Source organism: Sabethes cyaneus, chromosome 3, assembly GCF_943734655.1.
Source record: "Sabethes cyaneus chromosome 3, idSabCyanKW18_F2, whole genome shotgun sequence".
Classification (NCBI taxonomy): Eukaryota; Metazoa; Arthropoda; class Insecta; order Diptera; family Culicidae; genus Sabethes; species Sabethes cyaneus.
In genome coordinates this window covers 135879470-135901903 of record NC_071355.1, presented here as the reverse complement: position 1 = coordinate 135901903, position 22434 = coordinate 135879470, and the positions used below count along the sequence as shown (strand labels likewise).

Genomic DNA, 22434 nt, shown 5'->3' with positions numbered 1-22434 from the left:
CTACAGCTTAATCAACATATAGTCACCAACAAATCACAAATTCGATGGTACTAGGTGTAGTGTCTGTCTCGGTTACCTCCGACCGAGCCCTCCGGAACACGGAACAACGTCCGTAAACGTCTACGTTCGTCCAAAAACTGACTCTTTGTTTTTAGAGCAAGCTTTATCATGCCATGTGTCAGTATACGTGAGCAGGGTTGCCACATGTACAGATTATTCTGTGTTTAACAGATATTTGAAAGAAATCGGCTGTACAGAATCTGTATGCATAGAATACAGATTTTCGCCAAATTACTCAGATTAAACAGATTTTAGAGCTTTTACATGAGACTGAAAGAGACGGAAATAGTCAGCAAAATGACTCTATCTCTTTCACTCTCATTGTTTTGCATTGGACAGATTTTTGCACAGATATTTTTCCTCGCCGTACAGATTGTCAGAGTTTTCCAACAAAAAACACAGAATTATATGTGGCATCCCTGTACGTGAGTCTCATATTGAGCGATTGAAGATTGCTCTCCTTGCCTCTTACCGTTCCTATGACACATTCTCGCAACACATGCAAAGCAATTTCAGTTACACTGAAACAAATGATTTAGTTTCATTAGATTTATTTTTACGTTAATTCTTCTAACTTCGTACGTTCCCTACACTAGGGACGAATTGAACCGCCCAGTTAGCTTCGAGATACGATACTGATCTAACAAGCCAGTTGTGTTCGAATCTCGGCTAGGCGGTTTTTGTTAGACAGAATCAGTAGGATCGTTGCACTGACCCCGTAATTTTCCTGTACTCTAACAGCCGGCTGCGAAGTCTTTCGATAAAGAAGGATAATGTCTAGTGACGGTTAATACTCAAGACTTTGCTTTGCTTTGCTAGGGACGAATTCTATGACAGGTTCGAAAGGATTTATGGGGTGCGCACGACTTGAAAATTCAAGACTCTAGCTCCCAGATCGATCGTGTTTAACGGTCAATGCTTTTTGGAAGTCACAATATACAGTCTTTTCTTAGCGGCTTTGACCACAATCTCGTCGTAAGATCCACGCAAGGTTATCGAAATCGGCGAAGGCTCGCACTGAGAGGATGTTGCATTTCAACATCTAGCGGTTTACGGCATATGACGCTGCAGTGGAGTATACCAGAAAGCTTGATCAACGAATCGCAGAACAGCAGGACGAAAGGGAATAAGACGTAAGTAGGCTATGGAGGATCCGCCATGGCGCCAACAACTACGAGGGAAGTGATAGGCACGACGTGGGGAAGACAATCACCCTTATTCTGCGAGTCACGTGACTCAATACGACAATTGTCACTCGCCGTGACTCGCCATGGCGAATTGAGTGCTGTCACCTAGGTGACAACCGTGTCCCCTAGGTAACAACCCCGTGTCACCTAAGTGACAAACCGTGTCACCTCATTCGCGATGACTCCAAATTAGTTACGTCACTCGCCTCGGCGAATAAGGGTGAGTGTAACAGCTTGTTTGATGTCGAATGCCAGAAAATGACAGATGAGAAGAACCAGGCCAAGAGTCGCATGCTCACTGCGGATCACGTCAGAACAGAGAAACATGTAAGCTTTCTGCGTATTACGTAACCAGCTGAACCAGTCCCGAAGATTGCCAGCTCGCATAAACGCAAATTCTACAGAACGTTAATGCTCCCGGTAACCCTTAACGGACATCAATCATGGACACTGAAGTAAGATGATCAATGCTTGGGGCTTCTGAGAGTAAAATTCTGCAATTGGTGAAAACGCTGTAGATCGCGTGTAAATAACAGTATGTATCCCGCGTTGTGCTCTTGATGTCTGCACCGTGAAGTGCGTGAGGCCTGCCATTGCCGATTTCGAGCACTACAGCGAGTGAAGTCTGACAATTGTACGGCGCAAAACAAATAAAAAATTTACGGCAAACTGAAAGATAATCGAATCGCCACTAGACATGTAACAAGTTTTAATTTAACCGATCAATCTGCGTATATTTTACACGAAAATTGATTTGATTCCAAAGTTGATCAATAATATTACCGGGTAAACAAAATTTCCCTGATTGAATTTCGAAATTCCCTGATTTCCCTGATCCAAAAATGAATTCCCTGATATTCCCTGATTTTCCAGGTTTTTCCAGGAAATCGACACCCTGATAATTCTAGCATCGGAAAAAAATTTACGAAAATCTATTATTTTTCGGTCTTCCAGAGTAGGGCCCCCCTTAATTTTGAGCATGCGGGATCACAATTTTTAGAGTTTCATTCGCGTTCTCCGAGTAGCAACTTTTTGAAGTGGTTAAATTTTTTTACCTAAACCTAACCTTCAGTTACCTAAAGCTTATTTAAGTTCGTGGAAAACAATTTAAGCTGACAATCCTTGAAAGTACCTTGCAAGTCGTAGGGGCTGGCATAGTGTCGTCGTCCTGTCAGTAAAAACTAGTTAGGATTAAAACTTCTCGCTCGGTGGTAATCTGCAATTGATGTAGGAAGCGGCACAATATGTGTCGATAATCCAACCTAACGCGTCGCTATCTTGATAAGTGGATTTTGCAGTCTCCTTTTGTCCAGCGCCTCTATGGTTCAAAGGTACAAGTACCAGCGAACCACATGCCCTGGCGGGTGTTGTGGGTTCGAATCCGGTTATAATCTCAGATTATAGCTTGGTTCGACTCATGTACCTTGCAGCATTGGACAAAAGGTAGGAGTCAAAATGACTACTTGTCAAGCATAGCTACCAATATCCCCCCCCCTTCCTTTCCGCTCTCCCCCCCCCCCCTTCACCAAAAATTTTCATTTCTTTCCCCTACCGTAATATAAATGTATGACCGCATTTCAAGGTCAAAACTAAAAACTTGAGATTAGTCTATTACAAAAATATTAATGAACATTTCTTTCAGTGTTTCAAACATGGCGCCACAGATTTGGGCGGTGCTGCTAGAGTCAGTGCAATCGTTGATAATAGTCCTGTGCTCTAATAACGGACTTCGAAGTCTAACTGGGCGGGTACTGTTGCACCAAAAATCAACTCGCACTACATTCAAATGGTTATTAGAGATTAAGAAACATTGCGAATTTGCAAATGGACACCGATATACTACAGTACTCGCATGCTCGCTAAAAGTATAGAACATATTATCTTTTAAGTTATCATTTATTTTACAATAAAAATCGAAAAATATATAATTCTCACAGTCGATTTTGTAATCTATTGATGAAAAAGTCTGTGGCGCCATGTTTGAAACACTGAAAGAAATGTTGATTAATATTTTTGTAATTTTTTCAATTTTTTTTACTGTGGAATTATAAAAATTACATGAAATTTCAAATACAAACACAATTCGTATTTCAAAAGCACTGCCAGCCATCATAAATTACCAGTAGTGTAAGCAGTGTGTTGGTTTAGTAATCTACCGTGGACCCCCGTTCGTTTGACCATTTTTAATCTGAACACTTTTTAATCTGAACCCCGTTGGTTTGCACGACGTGCAAATTAAAAATGGTTCAAATGTCATTCTCAACATAACATCATTTTGTTTATGCAGACATCTTGGAATGAAACACGGTGTGTACTATTGTACTATCAAACTGTGAATGGTTTATTATTATTCTAGGTATACAGATCAAGCTCTTTAGAAAAAGGAAGTAAAGATAATCGATATAAATGTGATAATTTTATTCTGGTATATTGTCACACTGCATTGCTGATAGTCTGTGAATACGTGTTGCCAGTTATACTCCTACACTCCTCCTCAACCAGTATTTCGCAGACCAATCTGTTCACGAAGTGCCTCTAGTTTAACCCTCGCCAACGGTTTAGTCAGCACATCCGCTAACATGTTTTCTGATGGACAGTAAACGACGCTGATTTTCTTTTGTTCGGTCAAATCGCGTACGAAATGGTATTTCGTGTCCACATGTTTAGAACGCTTGGTTCCTCCGTCTTGTTTTAGTAATTTGATGCAGCTTTGGTTATCTTCGTGGATTTTTATAGGTAGCTTAACGTTTTCACCAAAGTCTTGCATTAGTTTTAAAAGCCACTGCAACTCCTGACAACTCTCTGATAACGATATGTATTCTGCTTCTGTAGATGACAGTGCAACACATGTCTGCTTCCTTGCGGTCCAAGATATTACACCATCACCAAGCTTGAACATGTAGCCCGAAGTTGACTTCCGATCCGTTACATTTTCGGCCCAGTCTGCGTCGGCAAATCCGACTAGCTCTCCTTCTCCGCCGATGTGCAATTTCAAATCGCACGTGCCAATTAAATATCGAAGTACGCGTTTCGCTTCTACCCAATCAGCAGCTGTAGGTTGGTTCACTCGTCGTCCCAGGATTGACGCACTGATAGCAACATCAGGCCGAGTGTGGGTAGCTAGGTAAAGCAAACCTCCTATAAGACTCTGAAATTTTTCATTATTTGGCAGTCTTTCGCCCTCCTCCTTTTGCTGCACGTAGCCTTTGTCCATGGGAATCTTCGAAATCTTGGAATCTTGCATACCAAAACTATCAGCCAGTTTTCTAATGTACGCCTTTTGGTTAAGCCAATAACGATTATTCGATTTTTCTACTTGAAATCCAACGAAATGCTTCACTTCGCCCAGTTGGGTCAAGTCGAACTCGAAATCCAGTCGTTTGAAAATTTCAATATATTCCGCTCGATTGGCAGTCGCAATTAACATATCGTCGACGTATAGTAAAATGTAGGCTGATTTCATATCTCGATGACGCACGTATAGACAAGGGTCCGCCTCAGATATTTTGAATCCCATTTGACGGAGAACGCTGTCTATCTTACGGTTCCACATTCTCGCAGACTGTCGCAAACCGTATATACTTTTCTTTAGTAAGCAAACTGCATTATTACTCGTAGCCTTCAATCCAAGCGGGATTTTCATAAAGATCTGCTCATTTAAATCGCCGTTAAGATAAGCAGTCTTGACGTCAATATGGTTTACCAGCATATCTCTTCTAGCTGCGATGGTCAACAACGTACGAAAAGTAACCTGCTTCGCTACAGGAGCGAACACCTCATCAAAATCAGTTCCATAAATTTGTGTAAAACCCTGGGCGACAAGGCGTGCTTTATAACGTAGTATGTTGCCATCCTCGTCGTACTTGCGCTTAAACACCCATCGGCATCCTACAGGTTTCTTTCCAGGTGGCAACTGCACTTCTTCCCAAGTCTGCGCTCTTCGAAGCGAATTTAATTCATCGCATATTGCTTGCTTCCACTGTTCCTTTTCAGGTCCATTAACTGCCTGCTGGTAAGAGCGTGGTTCAATAGGCAATTCTTTGGCTGGATCACTCACATGATAATGTCGAGGAGGAACACCGAAATTGCTTCGCTTCGAATGGCGTAACTCAACTGTCTCTTCCGGCTCTTCTGTCTGTTCCGCATGTCCACGATAGATTGAGCTTGTGTTGAAATCGTCGCAGTCCTCTTCATCTGCATCTTCATAGTCACTCGAAATGCTATCATTACAATTTTCACGGTCAACTGGATCCACCGACAGTGGCAACTCAACAATATCGTCTGCGTCGTTACATCTCTGCGTAGGTGGAGTGAACACTTCCACATCTCCTTGCTTCAAGAATTGTACATCTCTGCTTATAACCACTTTATCACTTTCCAAATCTATCATTCTATAACCCTTGTGTTGCGAAGAATAACCGATGAATATCATTCGTACAGCTTTTGGCTCTAATTTTGTACGCTTCTGCGAAGGTACCAAAACAAACGCCTGAGAACCGAACACATGTAGGTCCCCAAAATCTGGTTTCGTTTCGAACAGGATCTCAAAAGGAGTCTTGTCCCTAACTCTAGTAGGAAGCATATTTTGTAAATAATTAGACGTATTTACAGCTTCTGCCCAATACCGATATTTCATATTAGCATCTATAAGCATACTTCGTGCCATCTCCATTAACGATCGATTTTTACGCTCTGAAACACCATTTTGCTGTGGTGTATAAGCCGTGGTAAATTGTTGAATAATACCCTCTTCAACACAAAATGTTTGCAAAGATTTTGCGTTATATTCTCCTCCTTGATCCGATCGGAGTATCTTTGGACATTTACCGAATTGTGTTTTCACCATTAAAACGAAGCGCTTAAAACAATCTGCCGTTTCAGATTTGTTTCTAAGAAAGAATACCCAGCTAAAGCGACTGAAATCATCAATGAATGTTACAAAGTAACGACAGCCCCCCGGCGTTACGGTATTCATTGGGCCGCACACATCGCTATGGATTAGATCGAATACTGAGACCGTTTTCTGCTTTGCATGTTTCGGGAACGGTGGTCTCGCCATTTTGGCTTGCAAGCAACACTCGCACGATACACGAATACCACAAGGTTGAATACGAATTCCGTTTGCAAGTCCCAGTTTCTCCATCGCAAATATGGCTTCTGGATCCCGATGCTCGAGTTTTCGATGCCATTCGTGGATACACAGCGGATTGTGACTCTTTGTTGCTGCCACCATGGGAACGTTCGCCAATTTTAGCAAATATAACCCATCGATCAGTTTAGCTTCACCTGCTACTCGCCTGTCACGAAAAATGGTGCAACCATATGCAGTAAAACTAACGTCAGCTCCCTTTTTAATCAAGCAGCTAACGGATATTAAGTTGGCCTTCATCTCCGGAACATACAGCACTTTGGTTAGCTTAATTTTCTTCATACCTTGATTCTGAACAAAACAAGCAATATGACATGTTCCTTCGCCTTCGACGGGGCATTTTCGGCCGTCAGCAACAACAATAACACTAGGCGTTTCCGAACTTTTCCTCTCAACGAGATCAAAATAGTCACGATTTGCACAAATGTGCCACGCCGAGCCCGAATCAATAGTCCAATCATCAACTGAATCACCGATCGCAAATGCAAAAGCCTCTTCTTGATATGTTGCGGAAGATGTTACTTTGGCATGTGCGCTTCTAAACGGTTTCGTTTCACTACGATGCACCTCATCAGATTTCGATTTAATTTTGCAATCTTTCTTCTTATGGCCAATTTTTTGGCAATTATGACACACTATGCTCTTCTTCTTAGTCCATTTTCCGTTCACTTTCAATGCTTTATCGCTGTTTTCTTCTCCTCCGCGCTTTAACACTTCATCAGTAACCTTTTGTTTAACCAACTCAAGCGTGACTTCTTCTTCTTTGCGGCAATCCAAAGCTGTTGTCAGCGTATTGAATGATTTCGGCAGACTACGTAAAACCATCATTACTTCCAACTCCCTGCCTAGACTGGTTCCCGCTTCCGATAATCTGTCGAACAATTGCTCCATGTCGTACAGGTGTTGTTCAACATTTTCCCCGTCAGTATAACGCATATCACATAGCCGATAAAAAATGCCGACTTTTGCTGAAAGCGTTACTTTTTCGTGATGCCTCTGTAGGTTCCCCCAGGCATCTTTTGCTGTCGCGGTGTTCCGGATAAGTGCATGTTGCGTTTCTTCCACTAATAATCCTATCGTTGCTCTAGCTTTTTGATCACCTGCTCGCCATGCAGCAACTTCAGCAGCGTTTCCCACAATTCCTTCTGTTGTAGCTCTTGCCACTGGTGGATCTCCTGGGCTCACATATTTCCACAGGTCTTCCCTAACCAACAGCAGCTCAACGGTGAATTTCCAACTGCCATAATTTTGATTATTAAGTTTTGGAATTCCGAGGCGTTCCATGTTAATAGCACAGTATCCAATCACGTGTAAAACCTGAGACCATAACCTCTTGGAATGAAACACGGTGTGTACTATTGTACTATCAAACTGTGAATGGTTTATTATTATTCTAGGTATACAGATCAAGCTCTTTAGAAAAAGGAAGTAAAGATAATCGATATAAATGTGATAATTTTATTCTGGTATATTGTCACACTGCATTGCTGATAGTCTGTGAATACGTGTTGCCAGTTATACTCCTACAAGACAATGCACATAAACACGATTTGTTTGTACTGACCTAGCGTGTTTAATCGGTTTCACATTTCGTTTTCCTAATGATTAAGATAGAAATCAATCAGAAAATGCAATATTCGCACTTGCAACTGCCGACTAAAACAAACCACCAAAACAATAACAAAGAGCAGGGCGCCCAGTTCACAGCGGTTTCAGCATATTTCGGGTTACCAGTTGTTCAAATTAAAAAGTAACCCAGTTAGTTTGCATGAGGAATCGTTCAAACGAACGGGGGTCCACTGTATTGGGGTCAGTCCCAGTGTAATGGTTAGCATTCACGCCTCTCACACCGAGGATCCGAGTTCAAATCCCAACCCCGCAGAAGTCATGAATGACACAATCTGTTAAAGTGACTATAATCTAACAAAAAAAGTAATCTATTGACGTATTCTTGAACTACATATAAGAGCAATTTTAATCCGTCGCCGTCCAGTCGTTGAACAGTGTAGACGTATTTAAATTTGCTCGCGTTACTTTTCGCGCTTGACTCGTATTAATTTTGTTTGTGCTAGATTCACAGTTTAGTTTTGTGAACATGAATTATGAAATTTGTTTGGCGGATTCTGCCGTAGATTCAGTAATGTGGACGTGTATCGGATGCACACGATCATTTCATGCCGCCTGTGCCGGAGTAACAGTTCAGCGACCCCCTCCCCCTCCTTTCCGCTCTTCTCTCCTTCACCAAAAAATTTTCTTTTCTTTCCCCTACCGTCCCTTCATCAATTGTAGAACCATCGTTTCAAAATATAATAACTATAACAATGACAATAACTTAGCAAATTATCTTGATCTCTGTGATCAACTAAACCAAGCAATAAATGTTGCCTTTGAAGAGTATACACAAAAAACCGAGCGGGAGATAAAATCAAAACCAAAACTAATATTGAACTTTTCAAAAGCAAATTTGACCGCCATCCACATTTTCTAAAAATCTAAGCCTATTATTTATACATTTGATTGAACAATTTTTTGATAGAAAAAAATAAGCGGCGCCATCTTTGGAACACTGAAAAAATGCTCTTGAAAACTTTTTCGATTTTTTTTACTGTGATATTCGCATCGGAAAATTTCCAAAAAAAACAATGGCAATGTGTCCTGCAGTGAGTATAACATCTGTGATTTTTTTCAAATTTTTATGATAATTGGTTTCGGAGTAAACTGCGAAAAATGAAATTCACTCTAGCCGCCATTACTGATTCAAGATGGCGTCTAATGATCTGAAAATTTGCCAAAATGCTCCTCAGGTCAAGTACTTTGTTTGAATCATTGCATAATTTAATTAGTTTCGGAGGCATTTTTTGTATGAAAACCCGGCTAGACCCTTACCATTAAATCCTTCTATCTGGAAATGTGTACTAGAAATCTCAAAATAGCAAGTCTATCCGAACTGGTTCTGTATATTTATAAACTTAATATGAATAAAAATAGATTTAAATAGGTTTAATGAAAATAGGTTTAATATCCATATTAGTCCTGCCAAGAGGATAATAAGTATCACCATTTGTATTGCCCGAAAGCTAAGCATAGATAGCAATTTTGGAGAATCAATTTCGCCGTTGATAAGTTTAGCCACGAATATAGCCTGATGCATTGTACGCCTGTGTTCGAGTGTATCGAGGTTAAGTAGACGACATCTATTCGGGTAAGGTGGCAGATTATCAGGATGCCGCCATGGGAGATGTCGTAGAGCCAGCCGAATAAACCTACGTTGCACACGTTCGATCCGTAGGTTCCGTAAGATAACTGGGGGGACCAAACCAAATTACAGCTCTCAAGTAGCGGACGAACCAAAGCGCAATATAATGATTTCAGGCAGTGAACAACTCTAAAGTTACGTCCAATCTTAGCAATAAATCCAAGTTGTCGGGTTGCCTTGGAAATTACTGATTCACGGTGTAATTTGAACGTCAATTTAGTGTCCAGTAAGACCCCCAGGTCGCTAACTTGATCCACTCTGCGAAGTTCAATGTCGTCGATAGTATAACCGAAGCAAATTGGATTTTTAATCTGATAAAAGCTCATAACTTCACACTTTGAAATGCTTATAATAAGCGAATAAGGTCTGCACCATTCAGTAAATAAATTGAGCCAATGTTGCAAACGGCGGCAGTCGTCTTCATTATCTGTCGTAGCAAATAATTTCAGGTCATCGGCGTAAACTAACTTGCCGTGTTCTAGCAGAATCGCAACATCATTGAAGAACAATGAGAAAAGCAAAGGATCCAAGTTGCTACCTTGAGGAACTCCTGATATGTTGCTAAACACTGACGAAGTACTGGATCCTAGTTTCACACGTAGTACTCTATCGCTAAGATATGAGTGAAGCCATTCAATCATTTTCTGGGATGCACCAAGTCGTTGGAGCTTTCGCAAATCGCAAAAGTATTACATGGTCAATCCGATCGAAAGCCGCTTTCAGGTCGGTATAGATGACATCAACCTGTTTTTTCTCTTCCATTTACAAAATACACGTCGAGGTAAACTTTAACAGATTAGTACAGACTAGGGATGGGAAAACTCATTAACTACTGATAGTTATCAGTAAGCAATAATATCACTAAGTATCAGTAAGGTTTTGCTATTATTGATATTTACTGATATAGTTGCCTCCCAGTTGGCCTCGAGGTATGACGCTGGCCTAATAAGCTAGTCGTCGTATGTTTGAATCTCGGCTGGGAGAGGCTGTTAGAGTCAATAGGATCGTTGCAAGGCCAATTGTCCTATACTCTAACAGCTGGCTGCGAAGTCTGTCGTTTAAAAACAGAAAGTCAAGTTTCGATTCCATTTAACTCGAACTTTGGCCACATGTCGCCAATTTTCCATTCGTTTCAAAAGTCACAAATCACTTTCGAAGTGATCGTGCCATCTTGCACGTTGAGCCCCCTGTTCCTGGTACCAGTGAGATTGTTGAAGATAACTGTTTCCGTCACACTATCATCCGGCATTCTTACGACGTGTCTGGCCCACCGTAGCTTACTGACTTTCGCCAAATGTACGATGGGATTCGCTCCAAACAATGCCTGTAGCTCGTGATTCATACGCCTCCACCACTCTTCACTTTCAGTTTGTACTCCGCCAAATATCCACAGTACCTTTCGTTCGGACACGGCAAGGGCGCGAATATCCTCCGTGAACGACCTTACGAGTCCATAAAGAACTACTGCCCTAATAAAAGATTTGTGCATTATCAGCATCGTACGGTAGCGTATGCTTCTTGATCGTAGCGTATAGCGAAGGGCAAAGTAGGCTCGATTTCTCGCTTGAATGCGCCGCAGGATTTCCTTACTAATGTTGTCCGCGGTCACCAGCAATCCAAAATACACGAATTCGTCTACCACTTCTAGTTCGTCGCCGTCAAGGGATACCACCCGTGAGAAGCACGCGTTTAGTCCCTTGGAGCCTCTTCATTTCATGTATGTGATCTTTGACGTATTTATTATCAATATGATCTTCCTAGACTACTGCTTTCAATCTGACGTAGGTTGCCTCCACCATCGCAAGGTTCCTAGCTATGATATCAGTCATCTTGTCACCTTGTCAACCCTCGCCGCGTCTCGAAGGGTGTGTCCCCGAGATGCGCACGAAACACACCACTCGTTCCAATAGCTCTGATCAGCAGCGTCAGTTTATCTGGGAAACCGTGTTCATCCAATAAGTGCAATTGCTGGTCTAGATCGACTGGTTCGTGTGATGTGTAGGCACGATGTGCTCCCAACATATCTGCTGGGTGGTAAAAATATAGTTCGTAGCTGCGCGAGCCTCCATAAAGCCCGCTTGGTAAATTACAAAGTAAACTTACAATGAAGAACGCAGTTATAATATTACAATTTCCTATTTTTTGCTTCAATGTCCTGATGAGTAAAATTACTGATATTTACTGATAGTTATCAGTAACGTACTGAAACTACTGATAGTTATCAGTAACGATTTTTAATGATAGTTCCCATCCCTAATTTGTTGGATGGGTTCAACTTACATAGTCCTTCACAAATTAATTACGTGACTAATAGTAACGATCGTCTTCTTGACTTGATACTGACTAACAATGAGAGTATGTGCAAATATACTATATTGACAATATAGTTCACTCCTCTATAATCCTGAAGACACGACTACTAGAGCCATTGCGGCATAAAAGGTTACCAAAGTACACCGTAAATTCGACACGTCTATCGGAAATAACTCAACTTTCAGTACAGAGTTTACCCATTTCTAGATAGAATTAATAAAAGAGCGAATGTCACAAACGGATGAGTTATTTTCTGCTGGACCAGTATAAGAAAATCAGCTCTCGCTCGGTTTGTTCACGTTTGCCACATTCTGTGGTTTACCGGTTCTATTTTCAATTCAATTCAATTCAATTCAATTCAATTCTGCATCATCCCTTTTACACTCATGGAATTGCGCATATGAAGATAGAATCAACAAAAGGGCGAATGCTGCAAGCGTAAAAACCATTCAAGATTTGAGATTTTGCTAGGCTGGTCCAGCAAAAAAGAACTCACGCGTTTTGTTTACACCTGCGGCATTCGCCCTTTTGTTAACTCTATTGAGATATGTGAGTGTAATGAAGAATTATTGTCAAAAATCTTTCTGCTCGTCACACTCTTTAATGATTTTCTGACCTTGCCTGTTTTGAAGACTAAATATTTACTGGTGGCAGCATCTTATTTTCGTAGCCGCGTATTAAGTGAAAACTTACTAGATGGTTTGAAATAAAAACGTTGCTACAATTCAAACATTTGGTTGGATCGCTAAAACCAAGACTTTTGTCAATTTTTCGTATAACAAACTAATCCGGTTAGTTTTATTATTGTTCAAGTACTAAATTTGTAAAATGGGTCGCATATACTGTGCAGTTTCTGGATGTTCCAGTTTAAAAGAGGGTCCCTCCAAGTGTTTCCTTCTTCCGAATTAATTCTATCAAAAGGTAAACTATTTTTGGAATATTTCGATTCCCAGTTATGTTCCTATTTCATTATATCTTTAGGCAAACGGATACGTGCGCAAAGTTTTGTCACAAACCGTCAATCAGTAAAAGTAGTCTGATTTGTTCCCTACATTTTCATGAATCCGACTTTTTCAATCCTGATAACAAACGTCATAAGTTAATACAACAGGCCATAAATGAAAAATTATGACAATTATAAATTAATTGTTTTTATTTTATTCCTGCACGCTACTGAAATGTCAAAAATGTTGTTCAAATATTACGTACACGTCCGACACTATGGTTCGTAAAAAGTTGGACAGTTTCTACCTGAGAGAGAGAGTCGCAAAGACGGTTTTCTTTTTCTCATTCTTTGACAGTTCTTATTCTTCTTATTATGTGCGTGAACCACCCTGCATTGGACGTGAAAAGTGCGTGTCTTGCAGTGACATTTTTTGGTGCTAGTTAATCTATGGTACATCAGCTTTTGCAAAAATACTGTATGCAACATACGATAAATCGGAAGCGCATAGTTTATTGCATGTAAAATGACATGTTATGAGTACTTTAGTGAGAAATTCGAAAGTATGCTTAACGTAAAATATTTTCTTATTTGTGTTTACCTAAAGAACTACCGTGAACGTACCATATTCTGCGCAGTTAAGACATTTTTATGATTCCTTCGCTATTATAAGTACACTAGAGTTAAATTGATAACGTTGATAGCAGCAACATGTAGTGCTACGGTCTATAATATCTGGTAAAAAACATGGGAATTAAAAGTCGACCAACAATTGAGTATATCTTTCGTTTTGTAAACTTATTCACGGTGCCTAATTCTGCGCACTCTCTTGCCCATGTTCCTAATTCTGCGCATGTTTGTTCCTAATTCTGCGCACCTAAAAAGTAACAATAAACATTCATACCATGTAGTTTATGTCTTTATAGGCTGAAAGCACATCAAAAATCCGACATTAGCCATTACCATGATTAAATCCATGATCTGGCCTTCTTGTGCTGTCCAGGTGGCACAGGAACATTATTATCATTTGGATTGGCTTATTTTAAATATTTTATTGTCTATAACGTGACGGGCGAGTTCATTCGGGTTTTCTCTATACTGAACATTATACTGTAGACTAATATTCACAATTGTGTTTTCATATAGAAACCACTTTCCCACTCCCTGACAGCTCAATGAAGTTCGACTGTCAAAAAACATCAGAAGACATGGTTCCATGAATTGGCGTTCGTAGGTTCGGACCCCGAGCCGTAACACAGGATTCCAATCAACGCAAGTGAAAGGTTCTACTTGAATTTCTATGCCTCTATACCTCAGCCATTTGGGAGAAGTTGCGTATTTTTTCGCGATTTCGTCATAGGATACATTACTGCGCAGAATTTGGAACATGAATAAAAAATCTGTGCCTAAATCTGCGCACTACTGCATCGCATTTTTCCAACGAAAACAAGGCATGAAATCACTCTTTTTGCCTAAAACATGACTAAAACTAATTATTCTTTCTAATTATGCTGGGATATTTGATCAATGCAAAGAATTTCGATCATAATTTTGTTAATTTTCTAGAAGGACAGTTTTAGCGTTGGCGCTAACGACGTTGTTTTCTGATATATAAAATACTTTCAGTTTCACTTTAATTTATTTCGCTGTCAAATATTATGGCCCTTTTGTGAATAATGGCGTAATATTCAGCAGATTTATAAAAAAATAACACAATGGCCATAGTTATGCACAATGTTGAAAAATATATGTATAAAGAAAAATGCGCAGAATTAGGAGCTGCGCAGAATATGGTACGTTCACGGTACCAGACGAAAACTTGTATGGGTTACCAACACTTTTCCATTTTTGACCAATAATAACAACTGGAAGCATTCGACAGTTCGAACTGGCTGCATTTGACATACGATTTTTTCCTATCCGCTAATCTCTCTCAGGTTTCTACTGTTCACAATTAATTTTTATATCTAATGTTACAATCTAGAAGAATGACGTCATACGGTTAGAGATAGCATATTCAATCTACCGCACCTTTTACTTATGCATTGGTTGCACGCTTAAAAATTTTTGTTACAAAAAGCTTTTAGTCACCTTTTTGTCCGCAAGAGGGTGTTACTTTTGCGTCTTTTCGGATATATATGAGATTTTGCGAAGTGAACTATATTGTTAATATAGTATATTTGGTATGTGCGAGTTGTTCGAAGCTGCTGAGCCACTAGTTCCGCTCGACCCTAATCATCCAGCGCTGGCCATAACGGTTCACCAAAGCTTACCCGTCCAGTTCGAAGATACTCCAGTGAAACCGAGTTTGGACTTTCGCAGAGCCGACTTCGATGCTTTGAGTAATGCTATATCACAAATCGATTGGCGGTTTTTAGAACTTAACCCGCCACTTGATGATGCTATCGAATATTTCCATGATGCTGTTAACAATATATTGGCTCATTGTCCCTCCCTGCAGACCGTTGCGTAAACTACCGTGGTCAAACTCTCGCTGACTACAACTCAAGCGTCAGCGATACTGCAGACTGCGTGATGCTTTATTGAAGCAGAATTTTAATCGTATCAGCAATCAGTATCGCAAATATAAACGCTACTTGTACAATGTTGTATGTACTTGATATACGCATCGAATGCAGCGTAATATTAGATTGAATCCAAAGATCTTTTGGTCATTCGTTAACAGTAAGAGGAAGGAGGAAGGATTGCCTAAAGACATGTTCTTAGGTGATTGTCATGGTAGCACGATGTTGAAAAAATGTACGTTGTTCGCTGAACACTTTCAGCATAATTTTCGTAGCTCAGTTGCTACAATTGCGCAAACCAATACGGCAATGAGTAGCACTCCTAGCGACGTGTTGGATTTTAATCTACCTGCAATAACTGATCGTCACATCGAAGCTGCAATCAATAAAGTTAAATGTTCGTTTGCAGCTGGTCCTGATGGAATTCCTTCATGTGTTTTGAAAAGGTGCGCAGCTAGCTTTATACGTCCGTGGCGGCTGATATGTAACTTGTCGCTTCAACAGTGCTTATTTCCTACGACATGGAGAAGATTTCTGTTATGTTTCCTGTATATAAAAAAGGTGACAAACGCAATATAATTAACTACAGAGGTATAACATCCCTTTGCGCTTGCTCAAAGGTGTTCGAAATCATTATACACGACGTTCTTTTAGCAAGCTGTAAACAATACGTATCAACAGATCAACATGGATTTTTCCCAAAACGCTCTACCGCAACGAACCTCGTGCAACTCACAGCAACTTGCTTACAAAATATGAGCATAGGTGCACAGATAGACGCAGTTTATACTGGCTTGAAAGCTGCATTCGATCGGGTTGACCATAATATACTACTGCCCAACTGGAAAAAATTGGAGCTAATTCTGCACTTGTACGATGGTTTCGATCCTATCTATTGAATCGAATTCTCTGCTTGAGGATAGGAAACCAGCAGTCTTCGTATTTCACGAATCTCTCCGGCATACCACAAGGCAGTAACCTCGGGCCGTTGCTCTTTATGCTCTTTATTAACGACTTAAAAGGAAACCGAAAATGGCTCAAAGATGGCTGGATAAATGGCTACCGTTCGATGCATGTTTCGTGCCTTAAAAATGCATATGTATTGGCAGAGCACGTAATCAGTGCTCCCAGTGCTGTTAGAATTTCCTAAATCTTGTCATTGCATTTATCGACCCGGTATATATCAACAAACGCTCAGCAAAACATAATTGCTAATGGAAAATAAATTCATTGGATCATATAGATCATTATGTGTTCATAAAACGTATAATCTGGAATTGGTTAATAGATACTTGGTTGCGGACATATTTCGTTGCACTAGCGCTTTCCGAAAAAACAACACCATGGTCTCAAAGTTTCGCCACATCAATGAGCTTTTAAAGTGCTTTCTGCTTTTGCCGTATCGATGAGCTTAGAGAATGTAAACAAACTTACAGCTGACCAGTACTCGCCTTCCATGCAAACGGATTAATTAGCCATCCTATTGAATGCATAGGATCAATAGGATTGCTGCTGCAAATCTTAGACGAATCGGAATGTCTTGATAAAGCAAATAAACCATATTTCGGGATGTTCGTAGTCGATTGTCTCGATTGCCGGTTGGCTGCGAATCAGCTGTATTTATGTTTGCAAGCTCTACAATTTGACATATATTACCAATACTAATGCAACATTCAAATAAACGTTTAGGATTTTAACGAACCCATGAGATGTACAGTACAGTGTGTGTCGCTCTAACACAATAACGTTAACCACTTTCGGTGTCTCCTTAACACCTTTACTTCCGGATGATTGCCGCATGTTGTTTGCAGATGATATCAAATTATACAAGATTGTTAGAAATACTGTTGACTGTTTGGAACTCCAACGTTTGATTGACATTTTTCTGCAGTGGTGTTCCAGTAATCTTCTAACCGTCTTATATCGAGAAGTCTTGTGCGATTTCATTTCATCGTAAATCCAGCCCGATCACTTTTAACTATACAATGTGTGGTCAGAGCATAGTTAGAGTAAAGCTGGTTCGTGACTTGGGTGTTACATTGGATACTCCGCCTTACATTTAGCCCACACTACAACGAAATAATTGCCAAGGCTAATAGGCAGCTTGGATTCATGTTCAAGGTGGCAGATGAATTTCGCGATCCTATGTGCCTACGATCGCTTTACTGTTGCCTGGTGCGATCTCTTCTTCTACATTTCCTGCCATGGCGTAATCGATTCCAGCTTCCTGCATACACCGAGCGCTGTCAGCTCCTCGGAATTCAGACTTTGGAGCGCAGACGGTTCGAAGCACAAGCTGTGTTTGTGGCAAAAGTTTTGCGTGGTGAAATTGACGCTCCAAGTATTTTGCAGCAACTGAATTTGTACGCTCCGGAAAGGCATTTGAGGCCCAGGAATCTTCTGTTTCTACCCCATCGAAGTGTTTCGTATGGGCAACATGATCCCATTCGCTATATGTCGGCAAGCTTCAACGCGGTGGTAGATTTGTTCGACTTCAACATCACCACATCGTCATTTAAAGAACGGCTTCGTAGATTCTCTTGTGTGTTTTTATATTGGCTGTATTTATTGTACCGTTAGTTATGTTAATTTAGTTTTATCATTCAGACAAACACTATGTCAGATGATTTTTATACACTAAATAAACAAATAAACAAAAATATTATATTGCTAACAATAATAAAATATTTCGAAAACAAAACATTTATTGAATCTCTCAAATAAATTACTACCCTTTTTGTTTTCCAAATCAACGATATTCTGATATAAGGTGGTTGAAGTTTGCAAAAAGGATCTATAGGTTTTTTTTCTCTTTTACCTCTTTGCCTGTTTTGATATACTTACCTGTGATTAAATAATGACATATAACTAAAATAACAGTTAACAATATTACGTATGAAATAGCCAATATTTTTTTTGCTTTTTTATTGAAAATTATTTTTAAAACATTATTGAATTGAAAGATAGATATTCATTAAAAACAGCTGGTGCTGATAGAAAACTGATGTCATATCCGGAGTTCGAAGACTATTTTACGTGACAATCAGAAGAAATTGTGTCAAGATACGACAAATTTCTTTTTTACTATTGACATGTCGTCTTCAAGAAGATATTGGAAAATACTGCATAGTAGAAAATGGTCAAACATGAAATAATTAAACTGAAATTACTCGAGTTAGAGAAAAAACTAGTTTTTTTATTTTCACATATGTTTGAGATAACTCTCCAAGCTTTCAGAAACGGCCAAGTTTGATTTTTTTCGTTTACCCCTTTTTGAGATATTCTATTCCAAAAAAGACTAAAAAACACAGGAAAAATGTTAGAACTCGTTATACGTATGAGTTTTCAACATACAATATTCTACAAAAATATGTCTTTTGATAAGATAACCTACTTTGTAAAACATTATGATGTAATAAAACCACTGCATTTGAAGTAATCAGCGAAAAAGTGATTTTTGAGAGTTCTTGTTGTAAAACACCCCGTAAGTTGAAACGCCTAAAAATACGCCTACTATGTCTTTGGCAAAGTTACTTATATAATCTTTAGCTACAACTTTGTCGAAGAAATTATCCTATCTCTTTCCTTTAAAAAGTTATTATGGATTATGTGTTTACAAGTCAAACTGGAACTTAGTCGTTGATTTTGCATTAATTGTCTTTTAGAGTTGAACAATTTTGCTGAACATTGTAGGGAGCTATTATAAATCGCTTAGCCTCAAAAGCAAGTTTCCACTTAACTTTCGTTTCTGGACCACTGTGTAATGTATGTAGGTAGAATTACAACAGTAAATCCAAATTTGATTATCAAATGAATTTCACACTAATGCTTTTACAGAAGGGCCAAAAGGGATCGGGCGGACCCACAAGCAGAGGCACTTGTGCGCATTCCGGGATTATAAGAGTCGCCACGAATAATCAATTTCGCTGTACCAACTTTAACCCACGTGATGATTTGTTTGTTTTGAATTGAGAAGTGCCATATTTGCTTCAGACCTTAAGGATTCAGGTTGGCAATCCACTCCATCATCCAGCCTTCCACATTTATGATATCATAATGTTATTAATAATATTAGTATATTAATAATATATTGATATTAATAATATGATATTAAGATGAATTGTGGTATCTATACCTATAAAAATGGATTTCTGTCTGTCTGTCCTGTGTTCCTTATAGAATCAAAAACTACTGAACCAATCGGCGTGAAAATTTGCATGTAGAGGTTTTTGGGGCCAGGAAAGGTTTTAGTGATGGTTAGAGACCCCTCCCCCCACTAAGAGGGGGGGCTCCCATACAAATGAAACACAAATTTCTGCAAAACTCGAGAACTAATCAAGTAAATAGAACCAAATTTGGCATGTGGGTGTTTTCGGTAACAAGAATTTATTCTAGGGTAATTTGAGACCCCTCCCCTCTTTATAAGGGGAATTATAACTCCTCTCCCCTTTAAGAGGGGGGGCTTCCATACAAATTCCCTCATAACTCGAGAACTAATCAAGCAAATGGAACCAAATTTGGCATGTGTGTGTTTTTGGAGACCAAAATTTTTTCTATGATGAATTGGGACCCCTCCCCACTTTAGGAGGGGGGGCTCCTATACAAGCGAAATACAAATTTCCTCATAACTCGAGAACTAATCAAGCAAATGGAACCAAAATTTGGCATGTGAAGGTTTTCGAAGGCAAGAATATTTTCTATGATGAATTGGGACCCCTCCCCACTTTAGGAGGGGGGGCTCATATACAAGCGAAATACAAATTTCCTCATAACTCGAGAACTGATCAAGCAAATAGAACCAAATTTGGCATGTGGAGGTTTCTGGAGGCAAAAATATTTTCTATGGTGAATTAGGACCCCTCCCCACTTTAGGAAGGGGGGCTCCTATACAAATGAAATGCAAATTTCCTCATAACTCGAGAATTAATCAAGCAAATGGAACCAAATTTGGCATGTGCAAGTTTTCGAGGGCAGGAATATTTTCTATGGTGAATTAGGACCCCTCCCCACTTTAATAGGGGGGCTCCTGTACAAATGAAATACAAATTTTCTCATAACTCGAGAACTAATCAAGCAAATAGAACCAAATTTGGCATGTGTGTGTTTTTGGAGACCAAAATTTTTTCTATGATGAATTGGGACCCCTCCCCACTTTAGGAGGGGGGGCTCCTATACAAGCGAAATACAAATTTCCTCATAACTCGAGAACTAATCAAGCAAATGGAACCAAATTTGGCATGTGAAGGTTTTCGAAGGCAAGAATATTTTCTATGATGAATTAGGACCCCTCCCCACTTTAGGAGGGGGGGCTCATATACAAGCGAAATACAAATTTCCTCATAACTCGAAAACTAATCAAGCAAATGGAACCAAATTTGGCATGTGAAGGTTTTCGAAGGCAAGAATATTTTTTATGATGAATTAGGACCCCTCCCCACTTTAAAAGGGGGGCTCCTGTACAAATGAAATACAAATTTTCTCATAACTCGAGAACTAATCAAGCAAATGGAACCAAATTTGGCATGTGTGTGTTTTTGGAGACCAAAATTTTTTCTATGATGAATTGGGACACCTCCCCACTTTAGGAGGGGGAAGCTCCTATACAAGCGAAATATAAATTTCCTCATAACTCGAGAACTAATCAAGCAAATGGAACAAACTTTGGCATGTAGGTGTTTTTGGAGGCAAGATTTTTTTCTATGATGAATTAGGACCTCTCCTCACTTTAGTAGGGGGGGCTCCTATACAAATGAAATACAAATTTCCTCATAACTCGAGAACTAATCAAGCAAATAGAACCAAATTTGGCATGTGGAGGTTTTTGGAGGCAAAAACATTTTCTATGGTGAATTAGGACCCTTCCACACTTTAACAGAGGGGGCTTCTACACCAATGAAATACAAAATTCCTCATAATTCGAGAACTAATCAAGCAAATGGAACCATATTTGACATGTGGGTGTTTTTGGAGGCAACCATTTTTTACATGATGAATTAGGACTGCTTACCTTTTTAGGAGGGGGGCGTCCATACAAATCAAATACAAATTTCCTCATAACTCGAGAACTAATCAATCAAATGGAACCAAATTTGGCATGTGGGAGTTTTAGATGGCAGAAATTTTTTCTATGGTGAATTACGACCCCTTCCCCTTTTAAGAGGGGAGCTCCCATACAAATGAAATTCAAATTTCCTTATAACTTGAGAACTAATTAAGCAAATGGAGCCAAATTTGGCATGTGGGAGATTTTGGAGTCTTGAATTTATTTTACGATAGTTAGAGACCTCTCACCCCTGTGGTAGGGGGATATGGACTCTCATACAAATAAAACAGAAATTTTTGCGAAACTCAAAAACTAATCGAACTCGAGAAATTCGAGACTCTTCCATAAAACATTAGTCAATACAAGACCACAAAAACTATCTATAGTAACACTAGATCATTCAGGACGAGACGGTCGCGAGTGTTGCCGGTGACCCGCCGCCACTGGGGGGCTTGCAAAACTCGAGATTGTGACAAAGATCATCCGAGATTCATGATTTATGTACAACACAGGTTAATTTGTGGCAATACGAAGTTTGTCGGGTCAGCTAGTATATGAATAAAAATAGAACACTCTCACCAGCAGTCCTTCGTATAGAATAGAGTAGCATCCTTTGAGGTTCCATGAGTGCTTCTAATAATTAATTTAATTTTTTCATTCTGGTATCCATGTGCAGTATTCAACTCGTTTTGGCCAAAGTTTTTACTATATAGCAGGACGTTTGTTTTCCTATTTTATCCACAAAACTATTCTCCATTACTACAGTTCGCTCCGAAGTGTGAGCCGGTGCAGTCGTGTTTATTTGATAGCACAAATTGTGGAATTTATGCTGGTTGAATTAAGTCGTGTATCGCGTGATTGTGGTGGGCTAATTGGTAGAAAGTGATTTTAAGATGATTAAGAAATTTCAAAAATATATGTGCTGTTTATCCAGTTATTATGAGAAGTGATGAAACGG

At 39.6% G+C, this 22434-nt stretch overlaps 1 protein-coding gene across 1 annotated transcript in view; it reads right to left on the bottom strand.

The window, feature by feature from the left end:
• The window catches only part of LOC128741415 (U4/U6.U5 small nuclear ribonucleoprotein 27 kDa protein), a 58008-nt gene that overhangs the window by 27571 nt on the left and 8003 nt on the right, over window positions 1-22434 (bottom strand). The gene's annotated exons all lie outside the window — the stretch shown is intronic.